Source organism: Triticum dicoccoides, chromosome 5A (assembly GCF_002162155.2).
Source record: "Triticum dicoccoides isolate Atlit2015 ecotype Zavitan chromosome 5A, WEW_v2.0, whole genome shotgun sequence".
NCBI lineage: Eukaryota > Viridiplantae > Streptophyta > Magnoliopsida > Poales > Poaceae > Triticum > Triticum dicoccoides.
Genome location: NC_041388.1, coordinates 31315498 through 31339344, shown reverse-complemented (window position 1 = coordinate 31339344; position 23847 = coordinate 31315498). Strand labels below are relative to the sequence as shown.

General features: G+C 42.8%; 1 pseudogene; it reads left to right on the top strand.

The window, feature by feature from the left end:
* Positions 1-1394: 1394 nt before the first annotated feature.
* LOC119299099 lies at positions 1395-22847 on the top strand (annotated as a pseudogene).
* The last annotated feature ends 1000 nt before the right edge of the window (positions 22848-23847 follow it).

The following is a 23847-nucleotide window of genomic DNA, read 5'->3' as shown; positions in this document are numbered from 1 at the left end:
GGTAGTGTCAAGCTGAATACAGACTAGTGGTTGGGGCGCACCTTCGTGCGGCTCTTGAGGCGTTTTTGTGCACCCCTATCTTTTCTCAGCACATTATGCTATCTTTTTTTGGTCCCCAATGTCGCTCCATAACTTGAATTATAAATGCTAGTTTATTTAGACTAGCAAATATGCCCATGCGTTGCAACGGGAGAAAAGCTATTAGATTATGCACGTGTGATAGATATAAAAAAATTCAGAACCAAATGCCAAGATGAGATAAGGACTTTTAGAATGTAATTTCATAAAGTATGTCTGCGTGATGTCACGACGAGATAAGGGACTTTTAAAAAGTCATTTAAAAATAAAAAATGTGATGGTCTCATCACGACTTGATTTTCTAACGCGTCATAACGAAAAAAATGTCGGTGAGCAAACTGCATTGATGGACACTGCTTGAGACTGATGAGTGGGTGCCTCGCCTTGACCTAGCGTAGCGGTGTTTATAATAATCAGTAATGTGGTACCAAAAAACCATAGCTATGTATGAAGGCAAAATAGAAATTTAGTCATTTTTATATAGCTTATAAAAATTAACCCATAGAAAGTTGTGTCAATTTTTGAGGGCTCAGCGTTGTACAAGACATGGAAAACATCTTTTTTACCCAAATTGAGGGACTAAATACAATCATGAAGCGACCCCTACAGATATCCTACGACGGTTCGTTATGTTCATTATTTATGTATCTGTTTTAATTTTTGTGAACATATTCCAAACTTTAATGGACATTTTTTAAATTATCTAATATGTTTTGAATACTGAATATTTTTTAAAAATCATGAACATTTTTTATTTCCTTAAACTTTATTTCAATCGTGATAGTTTTTTTATAATACATGAACAATTTTTTGAAATCATGATCATTTTATGATTTTCCAAGACTTTTTTTGAAATGTTGTTCTTCTGAAAATCACAAATAAATTTAAAGAAGAAAAACTAAAACAGAAATGAGAACGTGAAAGGCAAAAAATGAAATAGAAAACAGGGGCGTTGCAACCTGCAAATGGGCCGGCCATTACCGTGTGCGGGAGGAGTAGGCGCGCTTGCGAGAGAAAAAAGGAGAGATAAAAGGGAAGTGTTTGTGGCCGGGGCGCCGGCCGAACCGTTGCGCCGGTCGCGCTCCGTGCGTTGGATCTCTTTTGATCCAAGGACGTTGTCTGCGCCACGTGTCACCATAGACCATATTTTTTTAACGCGCACGGGTTATCCCTTCCCCAGTTTTTTGCTGCAACCGCACGGGGGCGTCATTTCGGTGCGAGGAGGCAGGGCGACCTGCGGGCGACGGGCTTGTTGGCGCCTGGAGATCAGGAGCGGCGGCGGCGGCCCAGGGCGGATCTCGATTCTCCGGCGATCCATGGCTTCCCCGGATGGTAACTCTCCCCTCCTACTCTCCCTTTCGTTGTTGTCTCCCCCTCCCCCATTGGCTTTAGGGTTAGGGCGGGTTATGGTGCGGGCGAGTCGTTTGTGTTCCCGCGGGCCGACGCCGGCGCCGGCGCGGACGGGGACGGGGTGGTGTTCCCGCGGGTCGAGGGAGGGGGCGAGGTGGTGTGTTGGGGAACGTAGCAGAATTTTAAAATTTTCTACGCATCACCAAGATCAATCTATGGAGTCATCTAGCAATGAGGGAGAGAGGAGTGCATCTACATACCCTTGTAGATCACGAGCGGAAGCGTTCAAGAGAATGGGGTTGATGGAGTCGTACTCGACGTGATTCAAATCACCGATGACCTAGTGCCGAACGGACGACACCTCCGCGTTCAACACACGTACGGTTGGGAGACGTCTCCTCCTTCTTGATCCAGCAAGGGGGAAGGAGAGGTTGATGAAGATCCAGCAGCACGACGGCGTGGTGGTGGAAGCAACGGTGATCTCGGCAGGGCTTCGCCAAGCGCTGGGAGACGGAGGAGTGTCACGGGAGGGAGAGGGAGAGGTCAGGGGCTTGGGTGCGCAGCCCTCCCTTCCCCCCACTATATATAGGGTGCCTAGGGGGGGCGCCGGCCCTAGGAGATCCAATCTCCTAGGGGGGGCGGCGGCCAAGGGGTGCCTTACCCCCCAAGGCAAGGGTGGCGCCCCCACCCTTAGGGTTTCTAACCCTAGGCGCAGGGGGAGGCCCAAGGGGGGGCGCACCAGCCCACTAGGGGCTGGTTCCCCTCCCACTTCAGCCCATGGGGCCCTCCGGGATAGGTGGCCCCACCCGATGGACTCCCGGGACCCTTTCGGTGGTCCCGGTACAATACCGGTGACCCCCAAAACCTTCCCGATGGCCGAAACTGGACTTCCTATATATGAATCTTTACCTCCGGACCATTCCGGAACTCCTCGTGACGTCCGGGATCTCATCCGGGACTCCGAACAACTTTCTGGTTACCGTGTGCTAATATCTCTACAACCATAGTGTCACTGAACCTTAAGTGTGTAGACCCTACGGGTTCGGGAGACATGCAGACATGACCGAGAAGCCTCTCCGGTCAATAACCAACAGCGGGATCTGGATACCCATGTTGGCTCCCACATTCTCCACGATGATCTCATCGGATGAACCACGATGTCGAGGATTAAATCGAACCGTATACAATTCCCTTTGTCAATCGGTACGTTACTTGCCCGAGACTCGATCGTCGGTATCCCAATACCTTGTTCAGTCTCGTTACCGGCAAGTCACTTTACTCGTACCGTAATGCATGATCCCGTGATCAACCACTTGATCACATTGAGCTCATTATGATGATGCATTACCGAGTGGACCCAGAGATACCTCTCCGTCATTCTGAGTGACAAATCCCAGTCTCGATTTGTGCCAACCCAATAGACACTTTTGGAGATACCTGTAATGTACCTTTATAGCCACCCAGTTACGTTGTGACGTATGGCACACCCAAGGCATTCCTACGGTATCCGGGAGTTGCACAATCTCATGGTCTAAGGAAATGATACTTGACATTCAGAAAAGCTACAGCAAACGAACTACACGATCTTTGAGCTAAGCTTAGGATTGGGTCTTGTCCATCACATCATTCTCCTAATGATGTGATCCCGTTATCAATGACATCCAATGTCCATAGTCAGGAAACCATGACTATCTTTTGATCAACGAGCTAGTCAACTAGAGGCTCACTAGGGACGTGTTGTGGTCTATGTATTCACACATGTATTATGATTTCTGGATAACACAATTATAGCATGAACAATAGACAATTATCATGAACAAAGAAATATAATAATAACCATTTTATTATTGCCTCTAGGGCATATTTCCAACAGTCTCCCACTTGCACTAGAGTCAATATTCTAGTTACATTGTGATGAATCGAACACCCATGTAGTTCTGGTGTTGATCATGTTTTGCTCTAGGGAGAGGTTTACTCAATGGATCTGCTACATTCAGGTCCGTATGTACTTTACAGATCTCTATGTCTCCACTTTGAACACTTTCACGAATGGAGTTGAAGCGACGCTTGATATGCCTGGTCTTCCTGTGAAACCTGGGCTCCTTGGCAAGGGCAATAGCTCCAGTGTTGTCACAGAAGAGAGTCATCGGGCCCGACAGATTGGGTATGACTCCTAGGTCGGTAATGAACTCCTTCACCCGGCTGCCGTGTACTCCGCTTCACATGTAGATCCCGCCACAACGCTTTGCTTGGAACTGCACCAGCTTACTGCCCCACCATTCAAAATATACATGTATCCGGTTTGTGACTTAGAGTCATCCAGATCTGTGTCGAAGCTAGCATCGACGTAACCCTTTACGACGAGCTCTTCGTCACCTCCATAAACGAGTAACATTTCCTTAGTCCTTTTCAGGTACTTCATGATATTCTTGACCGCTGTCCAGTGTTCCATGCCCGGATTACTTTGGTACCTTCCTACCAAACTTACGGCAAGGTTTACATCAGGTCTAGTACACAGCATAGCATACATGATAGACCCTATGGCCGAGGCATAGGGGACGACACTCATCTTTTCTCTATCTTCTGCCGTGGTCGGGCATTGAACCATGCTCAATCTCGTACCTTGCAATATAGGCAAGAACCCCTTCTTTGACTGATTCATTTTGAACTTCTTCAATATCTTGTCAAGGTACGTACTCTGTGAAAGACCAATGAGGCGTCTCAATCTATCTCTATAGATCTTGATGCCTAATATATAAGCAGCTTATCCAAGGTCCTTCATTGAAAAACACTTGTTCAAGTAGGTCTTTATGCTTTCCAAGAATTCTATATCATTTCCCATCAACAGTATGTCATCCACATACAATATGAGAAATGCCACAGAGCTCCCACTCACTTTCTTGTAAATGCAGGCTTCTCCATAAGTCTGCATAAACCCAAACGCTTTGATCATCTTATCAAAGCGAATGTTCCAACTCCGAGATGCTTGCACCAGCCCATAAATCGAGCGTTGGAGCTTGCACACCTTGTCAGCATGCTTAGGATCGACAAAACCTTCCGGCTGCATCATATACAATTCTTCCTTAAGGAAACCATTAAGGAATGCCATTTTGACGTCCATTTGCCATGTCTCATAATCATAGAATGCGGCAATTGCTAACATGATTCAGACGGACTTCAGCTTCGCTACGGGTGAGAAAGTCTCATCGTAGTCAACCCCTTGAACTTGTCGATAACCCTTAGCGACAAGCCGAGCTTTATAGATGGTCACATTACCATCCGCGTCTGTCTTCTTCTTAAAGATCCATTTATTTTCTATGGCTCGCCGATCAACGGGCAAGTCAGTCAAAGTACATACTTTATTTTCATACATGGATCCTATCTCGGATTTCATGGCTTCCAGCCATTTGTCGGAATCCGGTCCTGCCATCGCTTCTTCATAGTTCGAAGGTTCACCGTTGTCTAACAACATGATTTCCAAGACAGGGTTGCCGTACCACTCTGGTGCGGAACGTGTCCTTGTGGACCTACGAAGTTCAGTAGCAACTTGATCTGAAGTTTCATGATCATCATCAACAACTTCCTCTCTAGTAGGTGCAGGCACCTCAGGAACATTTTCTTGAGCTACGCCACTTACCGGTTCAAGAGGTAATACTTCATCAAGTTCTACCTTCCTCCCACTTATTTCTTTCGAGAGAAACTCTTTCTCTAGAAAGGACCCATTATTGGCAACAAAGATCTTGCCTTCGGATCTGAGGTAGAAGGTATACCCAACAGTTTCTTTAGGGTATCCTATGAAGACGCATTTTTCCAACTTGGGTTCGAGCTTTTCAGGTTGAAGTTTCTTGACATAAGCATCGCATCCCCAAACTTTTAGAAACAACAGCTTAGGTTTCTTCCCAAACCATAGTTCATACGGTGTCGTCTCAACGGATTTCAACGGAGCCCTATTTAAAGTGAATGCGACAGTCTCTAAAGCATAGCCCCAAAATGATAGCGGTAAATCGATAAGAGACATCATAGATCGCACCATATCTAATAGAGTGCGATTACGACGTTCGAACACACCATTACGCTGAGGTGTTCCAGGCGGCGTTAGTTGTGAAACTATTCCACATTTTCTTAAGTGTGTGCCAAATTCGTGACTCAAGTATTCTCCCCCACGATCTGATCGCAAGAACTTGATTTTCCTGTCACGTTGATTCTCAACCTCACTCTGAAATTCCTTGAACTTTTCAAAGGTCTTAGACTTGTGTTTCATTAAGTAGACATACCCATATCTACTCAAGTCATCAGTGAGGGTGAGAACATAATGATAGCCACCGCGAGCCTCAATGCTCATTGGACCACACACATCAGTATGTATGATTTCCAATAAGTTGGTTGCTCGCTCCATTGTTCCTGAGAACGGAGTCTTGGTCATTTTACCCATGAGGCATGGTTCGCACGTGTCAAATGATTCATAATCAAGAGACTCTAAAAGTCCATCTGCATGGAGCTTCTTCATGCGTTTGACACCTATGTGACCAAGGCGGCAGTGCCACAAGTATGTGGGACTATCATTATCAACCTTACATCTTTTGGTATTCACACTATGAACATGTGTAGCATTACGCTCGAGATTCATTAAGAATAAACCATTCACCATCGGAGCATGACCATAAAACATATCTCTCATATAAATAGAACAACCATTATTCTCGGATTTAAATGAGTAGCCATCTCGTATTAAACGAGATCCTGATACAATGTTCATGCTCAAAGCTGGCACTAAATAACAATTATTGAGGTTTAAAACTAATCCCGTAGGTAAATGTAGAGGTAGCGTGCCGACGGAGATCACATCGACCTTGGAACCATTCCCGACGCACATCGTCACCTCGTCCTTCGCCAGTCTCCGCTTATTCTGCAGCTCCTGCTTTGGGTTAAAAATGTGAGCAACCGCACCGGTATCAAATACCCAGGAGCTACTACGAGTACTGGTAAGGTACACATAAATTACATGTATATCACATATACCTTTAGTGTTACCGGCCTTCTTATCCGCTAAGTATTTGGGGCAGTTCCGCTTTCAGTGACCACTTCCCTTGCAATAAAAACACTCAGTCTCAGGCTTGGGTCCATTCTTTGGCTTCTTTCTGGCAGCTTGCTTACCGGGCGCGGCAACTCCCTTGCCGTCCTTCTTGAAGTTCTTCTTACCCTTGCCTTTCTTGAACTTAGTGGTTTTATTCACCATCAACACTTGATGTTCCTTTTTGACTTCTACCTCTGCTGATTTCAGCATTGCAAATACTTCAGGAATGGTCTTTTCCATCCCCTGCATATTGAAGTTCATCACAAAGCTCGTGTAGCTCGGTGGAAGCGACTGAAGGATTCTGTCAATGACCGCGTCATCCGGGAGATTAACTCCCAGCTGAGTCAAGCGGTTATGCAACCCAGACATTTTGAGTATGTGCTCACTGACAGAACTATTTTCCTCCATCTTATAGCTGAAGAACTTGTCGGAGACTTCATATCTCTCGACCCGGGCATGAGCTTGAAAAACCATTTTCAGCTCTTCGAACATCTCATATGCTCCGTGTCTCTCAAAACGCTTTTGGAGCCCCAGTTCTAAGTTGTAAAGCATGCCGCACTGAACAAGGGAGTAATCATCAGCACGTGTCTGCCAAGCATTCATAACGTCTTGGTTCTGTGGGACAGGTGCGTCACCTAGCGGTTCTTCTAGGACATAATCTTTCTTGGCAGCTATGAGGATGATCCTCAGGTTCCGGACCCAGTCCGTATAGTTGCTGCCATCGTCTTTCAGCTTGGTTTTCTCTAGGAACGTGTTGAAGTTGAGGACAACATTGGCCATTTGATCTACAAGACATATTGTAAAGATTTTAGACTAAGTTCATGATAATTAAGTTCATCTAATCAAATTATTCAATGAACTCCCACTCAGATAGACATCCCTCCAGTCATCTAAGTATAACATGATCCGAGTTAACTAGGCCGTGTCCGATCATCACGTGAGACGGACTAGTCAACATCGGTGAACATCTTCATGTTGATCGTATCTTCTATACGACTCATGCTCGACCTTTCGGTCTTCTGTGTTCCGAGGCCATGTCTGTACATGCTAGGCTCGTCAAGTCAACCTAAGTGTATTGCGTGTGTAAATCTATCTTACACCCGTTGTATTCGAATGCTAGAATCTATCACACCCGATCATCACGTGGTGCTTTGAAACAACGAACCTTCACAACGGTGCACAGTTAGGGGGAACACTTTCTTGAAATTTTACGAGGGATCATCTTATTTAAGCTACCGTCGTTCTAAGCAAATAAGATGTAAAACATGATAAACATCACATGCAATCAAATAGTGACATGATATGGCCAATATCATTTGCTCCTTTGATCTCCATCTTCGGGGCTCCATGATCATCGTTGTCACCGGCATGACACCATAATCTCCATCATCATGATCTCCATCATCGTGTCTTCTTGAAGTTGTCACGTCAACTATTACTTCTACTACTATGGCTAACGCTTTAGCAATAAAGTAAAGTAATTACATGGCGTTTATGTTGACACGCAGGTCATAAATAAATAAAGAAAACTCCTATGGCTCCTGCCGGTTGTCATACTCATCGACATGCAAGTCGTGATTCCTATTACAAGAACATGATCATCTCATACATCACATATATCATTCATCACATCCTTTGGCCATATCACATCACAAAACACTTGCTGCAAAAACAAGTTAGACGTCCTCTAATTATTGTTGCAAGTTTTTACGTGGCTGCTATAGGTTTCTAGCAAGAACGTTTCTTACCTACGCCAAAACCACAATGTGAATTGCCAATTTCTATTTACCCTTCATAAGGACCCTGTTCATCGAATCCGATCCGACTAAAGTGGGAGAGACAGACACCCGCCAGCCACCTTATGCAACTAGTGCATGTTAGTCGGTGGAACCGGTCTCACGTAAGCGTACGTGTAAGGTTGGTCCGGGCCGCTTCATCCCACGATGCCGCCGAATCAATATAAGACTAGTAACGGCAAGATAATTGACAATATAGACGCCCACAACTACTTTGTGTTCTACTCGTGCATAGTAACTACGCATAGACCTAGCTCATGATGCCACTGTTGGGGAACGTAGCAGAATTTTAAAATTTTCTATGCATCACCAAGATCAATCTATGGAGTCATCTAGCAACGAGGGAGAGAGGAGTGCATCTACATACCCTTGTAGATCACAAGCGGAAGCGTTCAAGAGAACAGGGTTGATGGAGTCGTACTCGACGTGATTCAAATCACCGATGACCTAGTGCCGAACGGACGGCACCTCCGCGTTCAACACACGTACGGTTGGGAGACGTCTCCTCCTTCTTGATCTAGCAAGGGGGAAGCAGAGGTTGATGAAGATCCAGCAGCACGATGGCGTGGTGGTGGAAGCAACGGTGATCTCGGCAGGGCTTCGCCAAGCGCTGGGAGACGGAGGAGTGTCACGGGAGGGAGAGGGAGAGGTCAGGGGCTTGGGTGCGCAGCCCTCCCTTCCCCCCATTATATATAGGGTGCCTAGGGGGGCGCCGGCCCTAGGAGATCCAATCTCCTAGGGGGCGGCGGCCAAGGGGTGCCTTGCCCCCCAAGGCAAGGGTGGCGCCCCCACCCCTAGGGTTTCTAACCCTAGGCGTAGGGGGGCCCAAGGGGGGGGTGCACCAGCCCACTAGGGGCTGGTTCTCCTCCCACTTCACCCCATGGGGCCCTCCGGGATAGGTGGCCCCACCCGGTGGACTCCCGGGACCCTTCCGGTGGTCCCGGTACAATACCGGTGACCCCCGAAACCTTCCCGATGGCCGAAACTGGACTTCCTATATATGAATCTTTACCTCCGGACCATTCCGGAACTCCTCATGACGTCCGGGATCTCATCCGGGACTCCGAACAACTTTCAGGTTACTGTGTGCTAATATCTCTACAACCCTAGCGTCACTGAACCTTAAGTGTGTAGACCCTACGGGTTCGGGAGACATGCAGCCATGATCGAGAAGCCTCTCCGGTCAATAACCAACAGCGGGATCTGGATACCCATGTTGGCTCCCACGTGCTCCACGATGATCTCATCGGATGAACCACGATGTCGAGGATTAAATCAAACCGTATACAATTCCCTTTGTCAATCGGTACGTTACTTGCCCGAGACTCGATCGTCGGTATCCCAATACCTTGTTCAGTCTCTTACCGGCAAGTCACTTTACTCGTATCGTAATGCATGATCCCGTGATCAACCACTTGATCACATTGAGCTCATTATTTTGATGCATTACCGAGTGGGCCCAGAGATACCTCTCCGTCATACGGAGTGACAAATCCCAGTCTCGATTCGTGCCAACCCAACAGACACTTTCAGACATACCTGTAATGTACCTTTGTAGCCACCTAGTTATGTTGTGACATTTGGCACACCCAAGGCATTCCTACGGTATCCGGGAGTTGCACAATCTCATGGTCTAAGGAAATGATACTTGACATTCAGAAAAGCTACAGCAAACGAACTACACGATCTTTGAGCTAAGCTTAGGATTGGGTCTTGTCCATCACATCATTCTCCTAATGATGTGATCCCGTTATCAATGACATCCAATGTCCATAGTCAGGAAACCATGACTATCTTTTGATCAACGAGCTAGTCAACTAGAGGCTCACTAGGGACGTGTTGTGGTCTATGTATTCACACATGTATTACGATTTCCGGATAACACAATTATAGCATGAACAATAGACAATTATCATGAACAAAGAAATATAATAATAACCATTTTATTAGTGCCTCTAGCGCATATTTCCAACATGGTGTTCCCATGGGCAGAGGGAGGGGGCGGGTGGTGTTCCCGCGGGCAGATGGAGGGGGCGGGGTGGTGGATTTGAATCTTGTGTTCACTAGGGATTTGGGATGGGATTGGGATTAGGATTTGGGAGGATTTGGGATTTTGTTCATCCACGAACTATTGGATACAGGGAAATGGTATTGCTATGTTTAAATGGTCACTGGACACTTTCGAGGGGAATTTGTGAGGAACATATTGTTTTAGATGATACAGTAGCATAGAGTAAACTTCAGATCACCATGTGAAGATGCATGCACACTGCTGTGTTTGTGTTTTTGTGTTGTATATACGACCGAAACCAACTTTGTACTTTTGCAAATGTATGTGCACTTTGTCTAAGATCATCATCTACAAGCATGTAGGAGTACTAGAGTTTACCAGCAAATGTACTAGATCAATATGTATTCCGAACCTTTTTTTGCGTATGATGAACCAAGTTTGAACTCCGCAGCCCAATACCCCTGCTTCTGAATCGAGGATCATTTCAGATTTGATTGCTGAAACTAGAACAAACAGAAATGAATTCATCTCTGAACATGAATCTTATGCGGCGGATTTACCAGTAGCTTACACGGAGTGACGGAGTTATGACCGGCCTTGCGCCGAACGCGTGTTCGCAGCAGCAGAGTTACACGAAACATGTGAACTCTTACTTATGTATCTCAAGCTCCAGCGCTGAATAGAATGATGCTGAAAATTAACTTGTTTGAGATCCTGAAGGAATCACACACCGCATAGAGGCATCCTTGTTTGCCATGTAAATTTGTAAATAGGTTTCTTGGTGCTGCAAAATCTCCTAGGTTTTATTCTATAGCAGACGTACTTGTATAAATGCTAATTTTAGAGTGCAATGTTTTATTCTGTACATTTTTATGTGTGCTTGTATGTTTCATAGGTTTTACAGATTTTTTAGGTGTTCTTGTATGTTTTTTCCTAGCTACTGATGATGCAGTTTTAGAGTTTTATTGACTTGTTTTTTTTTCCTTTTTTTAGATGTCGCAGGCACCGCTGGTGAGAATGAAGGGAGTAAGAAGGTTAAGAAGAAGATCAAGAAGAAAGGCAATCTATGTGGCTTTAAGTCAAGGTTTAACTCAAAAAGGCTGGCTGAGATTGGGAAGCAAGTAACACCAGAAAAATAGAGAATCATAAGGGAGGGACCGTTTGGAGACTTGTTGGACATCTGGTCTTTCAAGGTGCCCCATGAGCTCATTGAGTTTGTTGTGATGAACACGAATCACATACTCTTTGAGTTCAAACACAAGAACAAGTCCATCACCTTCAGCAAGCTCATGGTGAAAAGGATTTTCAACGTGCCATCCGGTGATAGACCCGTGAAGCTTCTTAAGAAGAGTGATGAACATGATCTTCGCAGCATCTACAAGGAGGGGAACGGGGCTCCAATCGCCCATGTTGTCAAGTTTCTCACTAGTTGCAGCGATGAGGACGTGGTTATGATAAATAGGAATTGGACACTCCTTGCGTTGGCAACAGTTTTGTGCCCAGGCACTGGCAATATGGTGAATCTTGAGTATCTAGCTTCCTTGGAAGATATATCTTTGGTGCATGAATTCGCTTGGGATGAGCACTTGTTGGCACGAGTGATGGAGGAGGTTGGAGTCTTTCAAGAGAAGAAGAGGATGCAAGCAAATACAAAAAAAGCAGCTGAGTTTCAGATCGCTTCATGCCTTCCCATGTTAGCGGTATGCAACGCAACATTATGAAATACATGCATTTTTTTCTTTGCTGCATGAAACCTTATATACATTTCTATAGCTCGCATTTATGTTTTTGTTGGCTAATGTCCTTTTCCATTCTATGCAGATCATATACATGGATCATATTGATATTCCGGCTGGCCTCCCAAATGAGCATGCCATTGATTATTCCGTGCCGAGGATACGTTTTGTTTGTCAAAAGGATTTTGATTGGTTGGATAAAGTTGACAAGAACAAGCTCACTCTTGTCCAACCTTTCTACGGGAAACACACCCAAGTAATTTTGCTACATCCCGCCTATGTATTTTCCTTTGCCAATGGAGTATTAAGACCCCCCTGTTTTTTGCTCACTGAATTTGCATGTAGCAATCTTTGCTTTTCCATTTAGGTTATGGCAGCCTTCTTATTTCTGCCACTCATGTTTTGTTTTCCTAGATACGGAGTTTGTGCAACACCTCCTATGCAGCACAACTCGCGGGACAGGAAGTTGGTGCTGAAGCAGCCAATGGGCAGGGAGTTGGTGCTGTAGCACCTAGTGGCTGCTACGTCTCGAGCTAGCGTTGGTTTTCCCCGAAGAGGAGGGGGTGATGCAGCATAGTAGCGTAAGTATTTCCCTCAGTTTTTGAGAACCAAGGTCTCAATCCAGTAGGAGGTCACGCGCAAGTCCCTCGTACCTGCACAAAACGGTAGCAACTCGCAACCAACGCTTAGGGGTTGTCAATCCCTTCACGGTCACTTACGAGAGTGAGATCTGATAGAGATAATATTTTTGGTATTTTTGGTATAAAGATGCAAAGTGAAAAGTAAAAGCAAAACAAGTAAAATAAAGTAATGGAGATTGATATGATGAGAATAGACCCGGGGGCCATAGGTTTCACTAGTGGCTTCTCTCAAGAGCATAGACATTCTACGGTGGGTGAACAAATTACTGTTGAGCAATTGATAGAATTGAGCATAGTTATGAGGTTATCTAGGTATGATCATGTATATAGGCATCACGTCCGTGACAAGTAAACCGACTCCTGCCTGCATCTACTACTATTACTCCACTCATCGACCGCTATCCAACATGCATCTAGAGTATTAAGTTAAAAACAGAGTAACGCCTTAAGCAAGATGACATGATGTAGAGGAATAAATTCATGCAATATGATAAATACCCCATCTTGTTATCCTCGATGACAACAATACAATACGTGCCTTGCAACTCTTTCTGTCACTGAGTAAGGACACCGCAAGATTGAACCCAAAGCTAAGCACTTCTCCCATTGCAAGAACTACCAATCTAGTTGGCCAAACCAAACGGATAATTCGAAGAGACTTGCAAAGATAACTCAATCATACATAAAAGAATTCAGAGAAGATTCAAATGTTATTCATAGATAAGTTGGATCATAAACCCACAATTCATTGGTCTCAACAAACACACCGCAAAAAGAAGACTACATCGAATAGATCTCCACGAGAGAGGGGGAGAACATTGTATTGAGATCCAAAAAGAGAGAAGAAGCCATCTAGCTACTAGCTATGGACCCGAAGGTCTGAAGTAAACTACTCACACTTCATCGGAAGGGCTATGGTGTTGATGTAGAAGCCCTCCGTGATGGATGCCCTCTCCGGCGGAGCTCCGGAACAGGCCCCAAGATGGGATCTCATGGATACAGGAAGTTGCGGCGGTGGAATTAGGTTTTCTGGCTCCCTCTCTGGTCTAATGGGGGTACGTAGGTATATATAGGAGGAAGGAGCACGTTGGTGGAGCTCCGAGGGGCCCACGAGGCAGGGGGCGCGCCCTCCACCCTCGTGACCTCCCCGGAAACTTCTTGGAGTAGGGTCCAAGTCTCCTGGATCACGTTCGGTGAGAAGATCACGTTCCCGAAGGTTTTATTCCGTTTGGACTCCGTTTGATATTCTGTTTCCTCGAAATACTGAAATAGGCAAAAAACAGCAATTCTGGGCTGGGCCTCCGGTTAATAGGTTAGTCCTAAAAATAATATAAAAGTGGAAAATAAAGACCAATATAGTCCAAAACAGTAGATAAAGTAGCATGGAGCAATCAAAAATTATAGATACGTTGGAGACGTATCAGGCATCCCCAAGCTTAATTCCTGCTCGTCCTTGAGTAGGTAAATGATAAAAAGAGAAATTTTGATGCGGAGTGATACTTTGCATAATTTCAATGTAAATCTTCTTAATCATGGTATGAATATTCAGATCCGAAAGGTTCAAGACAAAAGTTCATATTGACATAAAAAATGATAATACTTCAAGCATACTAATTAAACAATTATGTCATCTCAAAATAACATGGCCAAAGGAAGTTCATCCCTACAAAATCATATAGTTAGGCTATGCTTCATTTTTGTCACACAAAGATGTTCCCAACTTCTATACCCCCGATGACAAGCCAAGCAATTGTTTCATACTCAAATAATCTCAAACTTTTTCAACCTTCACGCAATACATGAGTGCGAGCCATGGACATAGCACTATGGGTGGTATAAAATATGATGATGGGGATTGTGTGGAGCAGACAAAAAAGGACAAAGTCTCACATCAACGAGGCTAATCAATGAGCTATGGAGATGCCCATCAATTGATGTTAATGCAAGGAGTAGGGATTGCCATTCAACGGATGCACTAGAGCTAAGAATGCTCAACAAAAGAAAACTAGTGGGTGTGCATCCAACTTGCTTGCTCATGAAGACCTAGGGCATTTTGAGGAAGCCCATCGTTGGAATATACAAGCCAAGTTCTATAATGAAAAATTCCCACTAGTATGAACAAGACAACTTATGAGACTCACTATATGAAAATCATGGTGCTACTTTGAAGCACAATATATGAGACTCACTACATGAAGAACAAGGTGCTACTTTGAAGCACAAGTGTGGAAAAAGAGATAGTAGCATTGCCCTTTTTTCTCTTTTTTTTGGGCCTTTTTTTTTCTTTTTGGCCTTTCTCTCTCTTTTTTTGATTGGGCAATGCTCTAATAATGATGATCATTACACTTCTATTGATTACAACATAATGATTACAACTCGATACTAGAACAAGATATGACTCTATATGAATGCCTCCGGCGGTGTACAGGGATGGTGCAATGAATCAAGAGTGACATGTATGAAAAATAATGCATGGTGGCTTTGCCACAAATACGATGTCAACTACAAGATCATGCAATGGCAATATGACAAAAGTAAAGCATGTCATGATGATGATGATGATGGTGGAAGTTGCATGGCAATATATCTCGGAATGGCTATGGAAATGCCATGATAGGTAGGTATGGTGGCTGTTTTGAGGAAGATATAGGGAGATTTATGTGTGAAAGAGTGTATCATATCACAGGGTTTGGATGCACCGGCGAAGTTTGCACCAACTCTCAATGTGAGAAAGGGCAATGCACGGTACCGAAGAGGCTAACAAATGGCGGAAAGGTAAAAGTGCGTATAATCCATGGACTCAACATTAGTCAAAAGAACTCATATACTTATTGCAAAAATTTAGAAGTCATCAAAAATCAAGTACTACCCGCATGCTCCTAGGGGGATAGATTGGTAGGAAAAGACCATCGCTCGTCCCCGACCGCCACTCATAAGGATGCACAAGCCAGGTACACTTCATGTTTCAAATTTGTTACACAACTTTAACCATACGTGCATGCTACGGGACTTGCTAACTTCAACACAAGTATTTCTCAAATTCACAACTACTCAACTAGCACGACTATGATATTATCACCTCCATATCTCAAAACAATTATCAAGCATCAAACTTATCTTAGTATTCAACCCACTAAAAAGAAAGTTTCACATATCTTGAATACCAAGTATATTAACATTAAGCAAATTACCATGCTATTAATGACTCTCAAAATAATCTAAGTGAAGCATGAGAGATCAAGTTTCTTTAAAACAATCCACCACCGTTCTCTAAAAGATCTAAGTGAAGCACTAGAGCAAAAATTATCACGCTCAAAAAGATATAAGTGAAGCACATAGAGTAAACTATCAAGCTCAAAAGATATAAGTGAAGCACATAGAGTATTCTAACAAATTTCAATTCATACATGGCTCTCTCAAAAGGTGTGTACAGCAAGGATGATTGTGGTAGACTAACAAGCAAAGACACAAATAATACAAGACGCTCCAAGCAAAACACATATCATGTGGTGAATAAAAATATAGCTCCAAGTAAATTACCGATGGAAGTGGACGAAAGAGGGGATGCCTTCCGGGGCATCCCCAAGCTTTGACTTTTTGGTGTCCTTATATTATCTTGGGGGTGCCATGGGCATCCCCAAGCTTAGGCTCTTGCCACTCCTTGTTCCATAATCCATCAAAAGAATTCACACAAAACTTGAAAACTTCACAACACAAAACTCAATAGAAATCTCGTGAGCTCCGTTAGAGAAAGAAAACAAAAGACTACTTTAAGGTACTGTAGTGAACTTGTTCTTTATTTGTATTGGTGTTAAACCTACTGTATTCCAACTTCTCTATGGTTTATAAACTATTTCACTGGCCATAGATTCATCAAAATAAGCAAACAACACACGCAAAACAGAATCTGTCAAAAACAGAACAGTCTGTAGTAATTTGTTACTAAAGCAAACTTCTGGAACCCAAAAAATTCTATAAAAATTATAAGACCTGGGAAATTTGTTTATTGATCAGCAGCAATTGGAATCACTATTTTATCACGTTCTGGTGATTTTTGACAATTCGGGCACTGAGCGCAAAGATTCTGAAAATTACAGCAAGATCAAATAACTATCTTCCAAGAAGATCTAATAGGTTTAACTTGGCACAAACACTAATTAAAAGATAAAACCACATATAAACAGAATATAGATGGATTATTTATTCCTAAATAGAACCAAAAACAAAAAACACAAAATAAAATTGGGTTGCCTCCCAACAAGCGCTATCGTTTAACGCCCCTAGCTAGGCATAAAAGCAAGGATAGATTTAGGTATTGCCATCTTTGGTAGGCAATTCTTCAATGAGGCATCCACCTCCTTTAGAATTTTCTTTCTTTCTAGTGATTATCAAACTTTTAGGCATAAGATCGAAAAATTCATTCGTGGCAAATGGTTCCTTAATGATTGTAAAAAGATCGGGGTGAATACTTATAGATTTAAGATCCGCATTTTCCTTACTAGATGATTCACCCTTATTTTTAGGAACATACATAAACTTGGAAATTTTAGTGCGAGGACTAGGAGTACTTTTTATGGAAGAAAAAGCAGTTCCCAAGTTGGTAATGATACCCTCAAGTTTATCGATTCGAGTAGAGTCTAGATTTATTTTTTCATTAACCATGGGTTCCTTCTCCTTAATATTTTTCAAAGTCATTCCTACCTTAGATCCATATTGAGTAATTTGAGTATGAATCTTTTTATCTAGATTTTCAATGGATTCAATGGTAGCAACTTTGTTTTCAATAATTTCAAGCCTTTGCATAACATGCTCCAAGGTTAACACAGTTCCATTGACCAAAAGGGGAGGTGAGCCAAATAAATCTATTAAAACATTATAGGAATCAAAAGTATGGCTACCCAAAAAATTCCCTCTGGTAATGGTATCAAGGATATATCTATACCAAGCATTAGCACCTACATAAAAATTGCGAAGAAGGACTGAAGTAGATTGCTTTCTGGTAGATCTATTTTGAGCATTGCAAATTCTATACCAAGCATCTTTTAGATTTTCTCCCTCCCTTTGTTTAAAATTTAGCACTTCATTCTCGGGAGATAACGGAGAAGATAAGGAATTCGACATAGCGACAGGTAAGCAAACTAACACACGAGCAAACAAAAGGCAAAGGGAAAAAGAGGAGGGCGAATAAAACATCAAGGGTGAAGTGGGGGAGAGGAAAACGAGAGGCAAATGGAAAATAATGTAATGCGAGAGATAGAGATTGTGATGGGTACTTGGTATGTTGACTTTTGCGTAGGCTTCCCCGGCAACGGCACCAGAAATGGCTCGTTGACGGGAGAGTAAATCTTGACTTGACTTGGCGTAGGCCTCCCCGGCAACGGCGCCAGAAATGGCTCATTGGCGGGAGAGTAAATCTTGACTTGACTTGGCGTAGGCCTCCCCGGCGACGGCGCCAAAAATCCTTCTTGCTACGTCTCGAGCTAGCGTTGGTTTTCGCCGAAGAGGAGGGGTGATGCAGCACAGTAGCGTAAGTATTTCCCTCAGTTTTTGAGAACCAAGGTATCAATCCAGTAGGAGGTCACGCGCAAGTCCCTCGTACCTACACAAAACGGTAGCAACTCGCAACCAACGCTTAGGGGTTGTCAATCCGTTCATGGTCACTTACGAGAGTGAGATCTGATAGAGATAATATTTTTGGTATTTTTGGTATAAAGATGCAAAGTGAAAAGTAAAAGCAAAACAAGTAAAATAAAGTAATGGAGATTGATATGATGAGAATAGACCCGGGGGCCATAGGTTTCACTAGTGGCTTCTCTCAAGAGCATAGATATTCTACGGTGGGTGAACAAATTACTGTTGAGCAATTGATAGAATTGAGCATAGTTATGAGGTTATCTAGGTATGATCATGTATATAGGCATCACGTCTGTGACAAGTAGACCGACTCCTGCCTGCATCTACTACTATTACTCCACTCATCGACCACTATCCAACATGCATCTAGAGTATTAAGTTAAAAACAGAGTAACGCCTTAAGCAAGATGACATGATGTAGAGGAATAAATTCATGCAATATGAAAAATACCCCATCTTGTTATCCTCGATGGCAACAATACAATACGTGCCTTGCAACTCTTTCTGTCACTGAGCAAGGACACCGCAAGATTGAACCCAAAGCTAAGCACTTCTCCCATTGCAAGAACTACCAATCTAGTTGGCCAAACCAAACGGATAATTCGAAGAGACTTGCAAAGATAACCAATCATACATAAAAGAATTTAGAGAAGATTCAAATATTATTCATAGAAAAGTTGGATCATAAACCCACAATTCATCGGTCTCAACAAACACACCGCAAAAAGAAGATTACATCGAATAGATCTCCACGAGAGAGGGGAAGAACATTGTATTGAGATCCAAAAAGAGAGAAGAAGCCATCTAGCTACTAGCTATGGACCCGAAGGTCTGAAGTAAACTACTCACACTTCATCGGAAGGGCTATGGTGTTGATGTAGAAGCCCTCCGTGATGGATGCCCTCTCCAGCGGAGCTCCGGAACAGGCCCCAAGATGGGATCTCGTGGATACAGGAAGTTGCGGCGGTGGAATTAGGTTTTTTGGCTCCCTCTCTGGTCTAATGGGGGTATGTAGGTATATATAGGAGGAATGAGCACGTCGGTGGAGCTCCGAGGGGCCCACGAGGCAGGGGGCGCGCCCAGGGGGGGCGCCCTCCACCCTCGTGACCTCCCCAGAAACTTCTTGGAGTAGGGTCCAAGTCTCCTGGATCACGTTCGGTGAGAAGATCACGTTCCCGAAGGTTTCATTCCGTTTAGACGCTGTTTGATATTCTGTTTCCTCAAAATACTGAAATAGGCAAAAAACAGCAATTCTGGGCTGGGCCTCCGGTTAATAGGTTAGTCCCAAAAATAATATAAAAGTGGAAAATAAAGCCCAATATAGTCCAAAATAGTAGATAAAGTAGCATGGAGCAATCAAAAATTATAGATACGTTGGAGACGTATCAGTGGCCAAGGAACTAGTGGCCAAGGAAGCCAAATTCAAGGTGCTGAAATTCAAGCAAAGGACTCTCAATCAAACGAGGCTTAACAAAATGTTGAAGCTGAACCACACCTATCATCCCCGCTCAACGATTGGCTGCAGCAATCATTCCCTAGCATGCAAGATCTAAGGGTACTTTTCCCCCATCTACTCTATCTTTTTCTTTGTATTCATTTCCTGTTTGCCTTTGGCTTTGCATTATTTACTATACCCAGTTGCAAGTGTATATTTTGTTTGTTGCATCCCTCATTCTGATGTGCTACAACCTGTTCTGTTTTTGCTTCATATGCGGTTTAAGTTCATACCTACTAGGCTTTTTTTTCTGCATCCATATGTCTAGTGTGCTACAACTACATTCTGTTTTTGCTTCAAACATATCATAATTTTGCTACATCCATATCAATAATTTGCTACCTAGAGGTATAGACCATTTGTTTTTTATGCTTCATCCATGACAGTAAATTGCTACAATCACACTGTTTATTTGATACATAGTGACACAGCAGCACACCTACTTGTTTCTCGCTTCATCCATACCTCTAATGTGCTACACCCACATTTGTGTTTTTTTACATCCATACTTCTCAAAATCTGGATATACTTGTCACTAAAAATGTTGGCCACTTGCCTTCTTGTAGGTACCAACTCAGTTTCAAATGCTCTACGACAAGCACAAGGGTATTTTTGCAGCAGAGGTGGATGGTGTAGTAGTTAAGTTTGGACAGTGTTTAAAGGAATTGCAGTGCAACTGGATGGCTGCTCTCCTTCGTGATGTTGGAGACGCCATCACAGCTACCGATGAACCCAACTTTTCCTTTGAAGCACCTATCATGGACGAATGTCGCGGAAAAGAGAATGATGCTAAAGCTGCAAATGCCGACATTGGTGCTCAAGCTCAAGCTCAAGGTACAACACCTAGCATCAACAAGGATGAAGTCACCGGATTGAACCTAGAAGTTGCAACAGAGGCTGCGGAAACTTGTGAGCAACAAAGAGTGAGTTTCGGGATGGAAGGCAACGCCTCACCTCACAGCCCCCCACTCTTCTATGATGCACCCAGGAGTGCGACAGCCGGCATTTGGGACGATGAGCCATCCTGTGAGTTGTTCCCAAAGGGCTCCGAAGACTATGAGATGATGCATTCCACGGATGAGCCTATAATTAAGAAGAGCACAGTCAGCCCCATCTATGCAAACATCCCCGTGTTTCCTGTTTCAGACGATGATGACAGCCCAAGTATGCTTCCTTCATCTTGCATCATTTCTTTTTGTTTTTCTCCATATCAGTTTTTCACATTTGTGTGATTCCAGCAAATTCTTTTTGTACAATCTCTTGCAAACTCATCCATTTGTATTTTTTTGCTACAACTCTTAAGATGGTCTCTACAGAAGAGCATTTTGCTGATGCAAGCAGTGGCCCTAGCACACATGACAATAACACTAGGAAGAAGAGGATGGCCAAAGTTCCAGCCATAAAAAATACCAAGGCAAAGAAGCAAAAGGTCAACAAGGCTGCAGAAATGTATGAGAGGTTTGTAAAACATGGGAAACCATTGAGGAAATCATAACCCAATGAACAAGTGTGAGCTACCTAAGCCTTATCTGTTTTTGCTTTCTATTTTTTTATTTTTTCTGCTCGAAACAAATGATTCATTTTGGTTGCATCTATGGTAACAGGACACCTTTCATCAAGCTAGGTGGTTTTTACATTGGATACAAGAAATTCCTTGTATGCTTCAAGCCTCGTGGGGATATGAATGATGAGGTCATGTCACTATGTATCGAGATGAACAACATTGCATCCCATGCAGCAAAAGAACCGGAGCTGAAGAAATACATTTTCTCAGTCCACGCGGGGGTAAGTTTTTGTAAAAACAAGCAATGCTTCATTCTTTTCTTTCTTTTCACATTTTCGTTGCAACACACACTAACCATTTTGTTGTATCTTTCAAGTAGATCCTACTAAAACAAGACCCATCAACTTTCCAACCAGCAAAACTCATGGCTGAGCTTGAAAGGGCTATGAAAGTGTTCAAGGTTCAAAAGTTTGACCTCGTAAGTTTCACGAAGCTTTCTTTTGTTCCACACCACAAATAACTTCCAAATATGATCCAATGATGTGACGCGGCTGTAACATTTTTACATGTTCTGAGTACCTTTTCGCCTTTCTTTTGTTTTTTGCAGCTCTTTTTCACAATTGTTCATGATCGCCATTGGATAGTTGTTTGCGCAAACTTGCTTCACAAGCAGTGGAATGTATTTGACTCAATCCATTCAAAAGGAAAACAATCTCCTTTGAAGAAGCAAGCCAATAACCTGGTATGCTCATGCTCTCTAATTTTTTCTGTTTAGCCTTCAGATTCATCTACATAAATGCCATGTTGTCATCTTTACACACCTCATTTTATTTTTGAAACTTTTGTGTGTGTTTTCGGTGCTAGATCACAAACTTTGCAACCCTCGCACAAGAGTGCAGCGAATTCAATGTCAATGTTGGATCCTTCGCCCGTGTTGACCTAGAGGATTACCCAAAGCAAGATACCCTGTGAGTTTTCTTTTTGAATTTTGCTTCAATCATGTGTTCCATTTCAACATTTTGTTTTTTCAACTACGCATGGGAAGTATGATGGAGAACTTTTTTTTATCTCACAGATGTGATTGTGGTTTTTTTGGGCTCAAGTATGTGGAGAACTATGATGGGAAGTCAATGAGAGAGTTCAAGTAGGTACACATTTTTAATTTTTTGTCTTGTAATTTTGTTACAATCTACTTTCTTTGTTTTCAATACTCATGCAACAGAAGAATACCATGTTTTGTTGTTGCTTCATATGTGATTCAAGTTTGTACCTACTAGGCTTTTTTAGCTACATCCATATGTCTAGTGTGCTACAACTACATTCTGCTTTTGCTTCATCCATATCATAATTTTGCTACATCCATATCAATTTTTTGTGGTGGATGGATGTGAACTTTTTGCATTCATCACTCATGCAACTCAAGAATAACTAGTATCATACTTGCTTACTTTTTGCATTCATTTTTTACAGGAAGACATGGCACGATACCGCATCGATGTGGCATACAACCTTTTCAGCCACCCAATGAACAACGCCCCAAAGGAGTGGGCGTTCAACGATGAGTTGGCGGCTTGATTTTCTGGAAGGTTCAAGACGAACAAGCTTGTTTCTTCGTTAGGTCTAGATCATGTCCGAGGTGGTAGCGTTCTGATAGGATTAAAGTAGTGCGCGTTCGTATGTAAACTGTTGATACCTCCAGTAAACATGTGTCCTTTTGGTATGTAAACCGATGATAACTTGATATTTGGGTGATGCACTCATGTTTTTAATGGATGCGTTCTTCTGTTTGCCAACATGATCATGCGTTGACAATTGTTTTTTGTTTCACTGGTTCTGAAATATGAAAATATTTCAAACTTCATCCATTGAAGTTTCAAGGGAATCTCTGTGCATTTTCCCCCTCAAAACATATTTTCTGAAAAATAATATGTGAATGCTAATTTTTTGTCACACACTTAAATTGCTGGAAGCTCACAGGAAATAGCTACAACCTTCTGTTAGATTTGTTGCAGAGCCAAAATATACTTTTTTACCTGCAAATTAGCTACATCCCTACAATATTTTTGCTGGAAGCATAATGTAAATATGCTTCCTTTCCCAACTTTTGCTGTACAGCTAAATCAACACTTTAAATCATTCAAGGCTTTTTCCTTTTCAAACTTGTTATTTTGCTTCAACCATGTTTTAAAAAGCTTCAACCATGTTTGCAAAAAGCTTCAACCATGTTTCCTAAAAGCTGCAACCATATTTTGAAAAAGTTTCAACCATACTTTGAAAAAGTTACAACCAAGTTTTCAAAAGCTTCAACCATGTTTCCTAAAAGTTGCAACCTTGTTTACAGAAGCTTCAACCATGTTTTTAAAAAGCTGCAACCATGCTTTTCAGAAATCTTCTAAACATGTTTTCTTAAAGCTTCAAACATGTTTCCTAAAAGCTTCAACCATATTTTCAAAAAGATTCAACCATGTTTTTTAAAAGCTTCAACCATGCTTTTCAAAAGCTTAAAACATGTTTTTAAGCATGGATCA